General features: G+C 31.0%; 1 pseudogene; it reads right to left on the bottom strand.

Annotated features, from left to right (window-relative positions):
* On the bottom strand, positions 1–2,710 carry LOC129297087 (calcineurin B-like protein 7; annotated as a pseudogene).
* Between the last annotated feature and the right edge of the window lie 5,011 nt (positions 2,711–7,721).

Genomic DNA, 7,721 nt, shown 5'->3' with positions numbered 1-7,721 from the left:
ATTCATTTCAAGAGAAATTATATTTAAGAATTTTAACCACACAAGACTTGTACCTGATCTCTGGGCTAATATTAAATGCGAGCTTTATCCAGGCCAATGAAAAATAATTGAAGGCTAAGTTGTATAGTATAATCAATGACGTGAAGCATTTTCTCAACAACGTGGGCTTCCTGCGCTGACGCTGAGCGCCTGGTTCTGAACTGACTCTGATCAAGCGACAAGCATTCCACCCAATGTACTGTAAAAACATTCCCCTATTTAAGCTTGGTTCACATGCAAAGACGATCAGACACTAGGCTTTGGCGATTTATCAAGTGTCACTGGAAGTTTTTTTTTTTTTTTTGGGGGGGGGGTTTTCAAAAATTCTGACACTGCCAAAAGCCACAAAAAGCAAGATGGTTGACCCGGCCAGATGTGTCTCTCTGATATCCAATGTAACACAAGGGCCTCTCGAAGCACAATTTGCGTCAGCAGCTGTAGCTGCATACAAAACCAATCTTTATGAATTATGGCTTACCCAGCTTCAAAGAATCGCAAAACCAAGTCCTTTCAAGTTTGATTCTGGAACCGTTGGTGAAAATTCCATCGGACATCCTTGTTAATGTAGAAAAAGGTTGACAAGAAATATCTCTGTAGTTCAAAGATGAAACCAAAATCTCAGACCTCTGAGTCTTCAACTTCTGTTCTTACCAAAAACTTGGAAATGCCAAGGTTATATCCCTGCAAATGGGGAAAGACATGCATGAGAAACAGGCTTGCTCGTCATGCATCAGTGCCTCTCAAATTCAAGTTACTGAGAAGGGAAAAAGAAAAAAGTTCATGGACATCTCCTATAGGTATAGCCTTGTAACCACTTTAAGTAGGGAAGGGTCATGTTCTTCATCAGTGATGGATGTTTTGACACGAATGCCTTCCACTCCTCTTGATCAATCCTTCCATCACCTTCTGTATCAGCATCACTAAATGTCTGTGGAAGAAGCAGCAAATCCTTAGAGCTCAGTAAGTTCAAAGAAGATCCGAAGTTAACAAGGAGAGATAGTATGAACACCTTATCCACAATGGTTTCGATGATATCATCTGAAAGTACAAGATCTGACTCGTGAAGAAGCGCCAAGACCATCTCTTCAGCTGCAGAGATGATTACTTCTAAGCTTGAGAATGGAAGGTAGATAAGTTTCCAAATTTGCTTGCGAATGCATTGTGAATTACGATCATAGTTATTATGGGAAAAAAGTGCGAAGTAATACTTCCACCATACCTCCTCTCGTTCAATATATCCTGTCTGTCTCAGATCAACAACCTAAAAGCAACTGCCAAAAGGTTATCCACACTTAACAGATGATACAGTATCTCCCATGTGACTGAAAAGCACTTGTGTAATTTATACGAAACAAAACGTTATTAATTTATATGGTTTTGGCACGGAGACCAACAGAAGAAACTAAAACAACATTAGAATGAATGTGTACAAAAGAGAATCAATCTTACAAGTAATCTTGTGTTCCATAGGTGCATTTGGGTGAAAAACCCCAATGATCGAACAAATTCCCCAAATTCATAACCCCGTTGCGCTTGACATCAAATAAGTCAAAAACCTGCAAAGAAGCACAACCAGATATGTGTTGAAGGGACAGTAAAGGTCTGGAACCTGGATCTTGATAATACACCTTTTCCAGCAATAATTATTTTGATAAGATCAAAGAATCCTTTAACCATAGAGCAAGGGCGACATTTACACACCCTGTCTGCAAACAGATTTCTCTTGTTTCTATTCCTGAAGAGTGCCAGCTGGAATTCTTCCTGGATGGAAAGATGATCTGGAAGTTAATTATCTGACAGAAATTGAGCATCCAACCTAGGGTTATCTAATGGAAAGTAGAATACGAACCTTGCAGATACATCTAACTCACCTTGTGAATCAGACCATCTTCAATAATGGAGTTGCTCAACTTCTTATAGAGCTCATGTAGCGCCTCCACTTCACTCACAGAGACTTTGAAGAAGAAAAAGATGAAATTTACCTTTCATCATTAGTGATATTCAAAACTAAAATCTCGATAGATAGGAGTCAAGAATAGAACACTCGGCACTCGGGAGGCTTTAGAATAAAGTGAAAGCTTAAAGGAGACGTTGCAGATTGAATATACTAATAACTACATTGATATTTATTCGTTCATCATTATTAAACTTGGTTGCCACAAGGACCATGATAATGGCCATTTTTAGTTTAAAGCAAAGGACTCCTAACTCTGGCTGCAAGGCTTTACCAGTTTGATGATGCATACTCACAAGGTGTCTCAGCAGCAAGAACAGTGGGTTCCTCATAACCTGGTGACTTAGCTTTCTTCGAACAAAAGCAGCCCATTAAACAGGACTATAAAATTCCGTTGAAGATTTTTGGGCAATCAACAGATTCAGCTTCATTCCAAAGAAGCCACTGGGAGAAATCCGGGTTTGAATATCTGCAAGGATGTTGGAACTTTCAAATCATAACCCATCTTAGTTATCCCAGCTAACACAGATTAAAACGCCAACAACTATGCTTTATATAGAATGAGAAAGCTACGAAGAAGTAGGCTCACAGTATTTCACTTTCGCCTGAGAGTTCAAAAAAGTCAAGGCAGAGTAAGGAAGCAAAAAAGCATTAATTTTAAAATTAGGGGCACGTCCTTAAGTTTTTCCACTTATCCTGAAGCTGCTTAGTGCAAGGAGATAGCAACTTGCCCATAGACCAATAGATTGAATTAAGAAAACTTTACAAGAACAAGAGAACATTGAAAATTTAAAGCTAATACAAACAAAATAAACGAAGATGAGGTGAGCAGATCTGTCTTTTCCTACTTAAATATTAAGGATACCGGGATTTCTTGCAATGTCATACTGTCAACAAAGGAAAACAAATACAAGAGGCCAATAGTACATAATTATATGTTCTAAATTAAGTTTATAAAGGTAAATGTGGAAACTGATTTGTGGGCATTGCATGAATCAGCTAGATTAATAACTTAGGCTCATGCTAATTTTTTTTAAATTCTTCAATTTCCAAGATGTCTGAAGCACGGAACTATGCCTCGAATTTTTTAATTTATAAAAAGATTGGAGTTGGGATATTGTATATTTTTTCTACAGATGACGAAAGCTTGATTCTGACGCCTTTTCGTCTAAGAAAATAATAGAATTATGTATGCATATATGGCCTACCAACTACCAAGCGAGAAGAGAAATAAACGTATCCGTGTATCACAAATCAACGGTCAACATTACCTTGTAATATAAGAATTAACTGTTCACCCTAAAATCACGAAAAAATTATTGCACATGTGCAATGACTTTTTAATATACCTTGCAATATAAGAAATATCTATTTCCTAATAAAAATCACTCCTCCCTCTACGCTATTGCTACCCCACGAAATTATTTAATTCCTCACTTAAGCAATAGAATATCAACATTTGCCTTGCGTTATATTATTCTGGTTTTAAAACCCGCAATCAAGATAAAAACTAATCCAAATGTGAAATTCATAGAAAAACAACATCGTATTACAATGGTTTTAAATCAACTCTGAACTTCATCGTTTTCGTTTGCCGAAAATATAGCATTTAGTTGATCAGAAAAATCGGAATAAACTCTGAACTGGATTCCTTCAAAACTTCTGCAGTTACAAATCAGAAGCAGAGCCTCGGGAACAGATGAATCTACAAACTAACCAAGCCCTTCATTTTTTTAAGGGGGCTCACCAAAACCTTCCTTAAAAACGTGTTCTGAAAATCCAATTCTGAATCTAATTTTTCGGTTCCGCGAAGATTAAGAAAATTTTCGAAAAATGGAACACTGGCCGCTCAAGCAATTTCAAATGAAGGAAGCCAATTAAATACGCGTATTGAGATAGAAATTCTCACAGCTGAGAAAGGACGAAATCAGATATTCATATTCATAAAGCGAAAAGTAATCGATATATATTATACGACATTATTGGCCCCCGGATAGAAGGAGAATAATAGAGAGCGGGAGAGAGGGACTTGCCTGTGATTCGGGGAGAGAAGGAAGTGGAGATGGAGATAAGATAGTCACACGCAAGCCGAGCCGGCTGTGCGTGCTTTATGGTAACAACGATGCAGCTTAAACGGGATGATGGTAAAATTATAAATTTGCTGTCAATTTCACTCCGCAGAGAGAAGAATCAGCATGAAGAGGATGTTTTTCAGAGGAATTCAAACAAATCGTAAGCTCTGATCTGGTAATCAACGACTTAAGCTTTCCCGGTAACAGTGTCTTATAGTTTTTTTAATATTTCAGCGTTGTATCAAGTTTGAGATTTGCCCGCAACTTCCTATATTTAAAGTGAACCAACAACTAGAAAGTGACGGAAAGTCTCTTTCTTTCCCAGTAAAAAAACCCTCCTTGTTTTTCCGCCTTTGCATTTAAGAAAAGACAGAAACATGAGAAAATTGGTGACCCTGAGATGTGAACGTTCCTCCATCTGTAAGGGGCATCGACTGTCGAGCTGGCCCCGCCTGTATGTAAAGGAACGTCATTACAGATACTATATTTAAATAAATATAAATAAATATAATAATATAGATCTATAGTTTCCCCCTTCTAAAAAAAACATTTTTTTAAAAATTCAAAGGTTAAAAATATAAAATATTTTTAATTTTTAAAAATATAATTATTATTTTTTAAAATAGTCATATTAAATAAATTATTTTATATTATTTTAAAATAAAATATTTTATTATATAAAAATAAAAATAAAAATAAAAATAAGATTAATTTAAATATAAATAATTATTATATTGAGATGTAAAATTTAATTAAAAGTATTTTGTATTTTTTTAATGAAAGAAGTAATATTATATCCCCAGTCTCCTTCATTCTTCTGACTTCCGGTAATCGTACGTATTTATAATTTATAATTATAATTTAATACTATTGCTCACAAGCCAATTTCTTTTACGTGTGTTAATCTGTTAATTGTTAAATTGTACGCTGGTCTCAAAATGAGTAAAATGTGTAAATTTGGTTACTATTTTTTTTTTTAGAAGTATTCGATAACCTATACAATATTAAATGATATGAAATAAGTCTTTAATTTTAACATAATATTTAATAATTTATTTAACTTTACTCGATGAACATTACGTGGAATCACAAATAACATGTGACAATGTAAATTTATCATGAGCTATTTTTTGAGAACATTGTATAGTTTTATATTGTAAAAAATAGACGATCCAATACTTTTTTCATCAATTTTGATAAACATATTTATTTTCAAAACTTATGAGACTCACAATGAGTCAATCTTGCTAATGGCTGGCTTTTAAGTAGCATAAGCTCGTTCTAAAATTAGAGGTTCAAAAAATTTTTATTCTAAAAACATGCTAGCAAAGCAGAGGAAATAATTTATAACTAAATTAAACTAGAATTAAGCTCCGCCCACAACTAGTAAAATAAAGTTTCTATTTCATTAGCATCATCTTTGTGATGCTTTCAAACATGACTCTTTGAACCTCTTATTCTATAATTGAGACTGAGAATGAAAGTAAAAAATTGGAGAAATTAACACGTTGTGGGTCTCATAAGTCTGAAAATAAACACTATTTGATTAAAATTGATGGAAAGGTATTAAATGATTCATTTTTATAATATAGGCTACTCAGTATTATTAAAAAATAGTTCATAATTGAATCTATACCTTTACACATGTTAAGGGGACTTGCAAGTGTCATTTAGGGGCCCCGCATAACGTTGTCAGGTGAAGTTAACTGTAAGATGTTAAATGCTCAGTTTTTTAAAGTAAGATTTTTTTTTTTTTGCCACCTGATAATATAGTTTACTAATGCTCATAAAAAAAATAGTAGTTGATAGACAATTTGTTTACTTTATCCAAAAAATTGTTAATTGTACTTCCGACAACCTAAAATGTGATTAGGTATGCTAATAAAATTTAATGATAATATTTTATAAATTATTTTTTTAAAAATAAAAATTTAAAATATACATTTAGTCTTTTAATTGTATACAACATTTTATTTAGTTCCTTAATTTTATATAATTTATTTCTAGTCCTTTAACTGTAATATAGTTAGTTTTATCTCAATAAATTTTTACATTAATTTTTTTAATATTGATAAAATAATATCAAATGTTAACATATTAAGTTAAATTTTTTTAAAATAACAATGACTAACATAAAAAATAATCATTTGAAATTAATATGTTAGGATTAAAAGACTGAAAAGATATTTTACAAAATTAAAGAATCAAAGTTAACTCTTATATAAAGTTATGGGACTAAAAGTATACTTTAGTCAAAATAAAAATATAAACTTTTAAAATACTCTTTATTTAGAGTCTCAAAGAAATACTTAGGTAAATTAGACGCACCACGTTATTTGTGATTTATTCAATTAAAATGCTCCAAATAATTTAAATAAAATATTGTGTAATATTTTTTAAATTGATTTTATTTTTATAATAAAATAGACACTTGATTTTTACATTTTGTCTATCAACTATAATTAATATCAAAATTAATTTATACTTAATGCTATATAAATGTTATATTTTTATTAGACAGACTACAAATGACGCGCTGTATTTAATCTACTCAAGTATTTTTCATATTTAATATTTTTATTTAATATAATTTTAAATTTGCAATCTTCTTTCTACTTGAATGATAATATTTTAAAAATCTTGTCACTGAAGTCTTATTTTTATCAAATTATTTTATGCTTTGAAATAATTAAATATTTTTAAAATTGTTTTATAATTCAGGATGATGGAGGATTATTATAATTCTCTCTCTCTTTACAAAATTTCCTTTTAAAACAATTTTTGATTATATTACTTTTTATTTTAAAATTTTAGACCAATACTATTTGTTTTTTTGTTTTTTTTTTTGCCGACAATGTTTTGGCATTATACACTTAGATTCGCCAAATTTCGAAGGCTACCAACTACCAAGACAAATTAACATATTAATAAAGCTATAAAAAAATTTCTGACATGCTCTTTTTTTGGCATACATGTATAAAAAGTTTTTTTGGCCAAATACATGCATGGAAACTTTGAAAACGTACTTTTTAAAAAGGAAATCTCAACGACGGCCCTTGAAATTAAATTAATAGCATGCATGGCCTAAATCATTCTAAAAAGCTTTTACAGGCTTGAGGGCTCAAATTAAAATTAATTTTATTAGTCCAATTATCATATTGATACCTTGTCAACATTAAAAAAATAAGTTATAAAAACTAGAATAAAGTAAGTTTTAAAAGTTTGACAATTTTTTTTTTGTATGAACAAATGATGTTCGAGTATGTATAAATGACATATGTACACAACAAGATGCTCATGGTTAACAAAAGCCTATAAAAAATGTTTGGAAAATGAATTTATAATGTATACTTTTTTATTAATATAATATTAATAACTTGTTAACATTGAAAGAATAAATTATAAAAAACAAAATAAATTAGATTTCAAAAAATCAACAACTCTTTTTATGTACAAACAAATGATGTTGGAATATATACATATAAGTAAATGTTCATATATATATATATATATAATAAGATATTTAAAATATGCAACAATAGGTAAAAATAATTAGAAATGAAAGTTATCACACAAAAAATATTTTGCGAGCGCAAACAAAATTTTTTGCATTATATACATTAAAGTGTTTATTGACTTAATAATTTCCTTTATTT

The sequence above is a fragment of the Prosopis cineraria genome, unplaced genomic scaffold, assembly GCF_029017545.1.
Source record: "Prosopis cineraria cultivar Desert tree isolate PC_DT_omini unplaced genomic scaffold, ASM2901754v1 PC433, whole genome shotgun sequence".
Lineage (NCBI taxonomy): Eukaryota > Viridiplantae > Streptophyta > Magnoliopsida > Fabales > Fabaceae > Prosopis > Prosopis cineraria.
The sequence above is the reverse complement of the archived record's forward strand: the minus strand, read 5'-3'. Positions and strand labels throughout refer to the sequence as shown.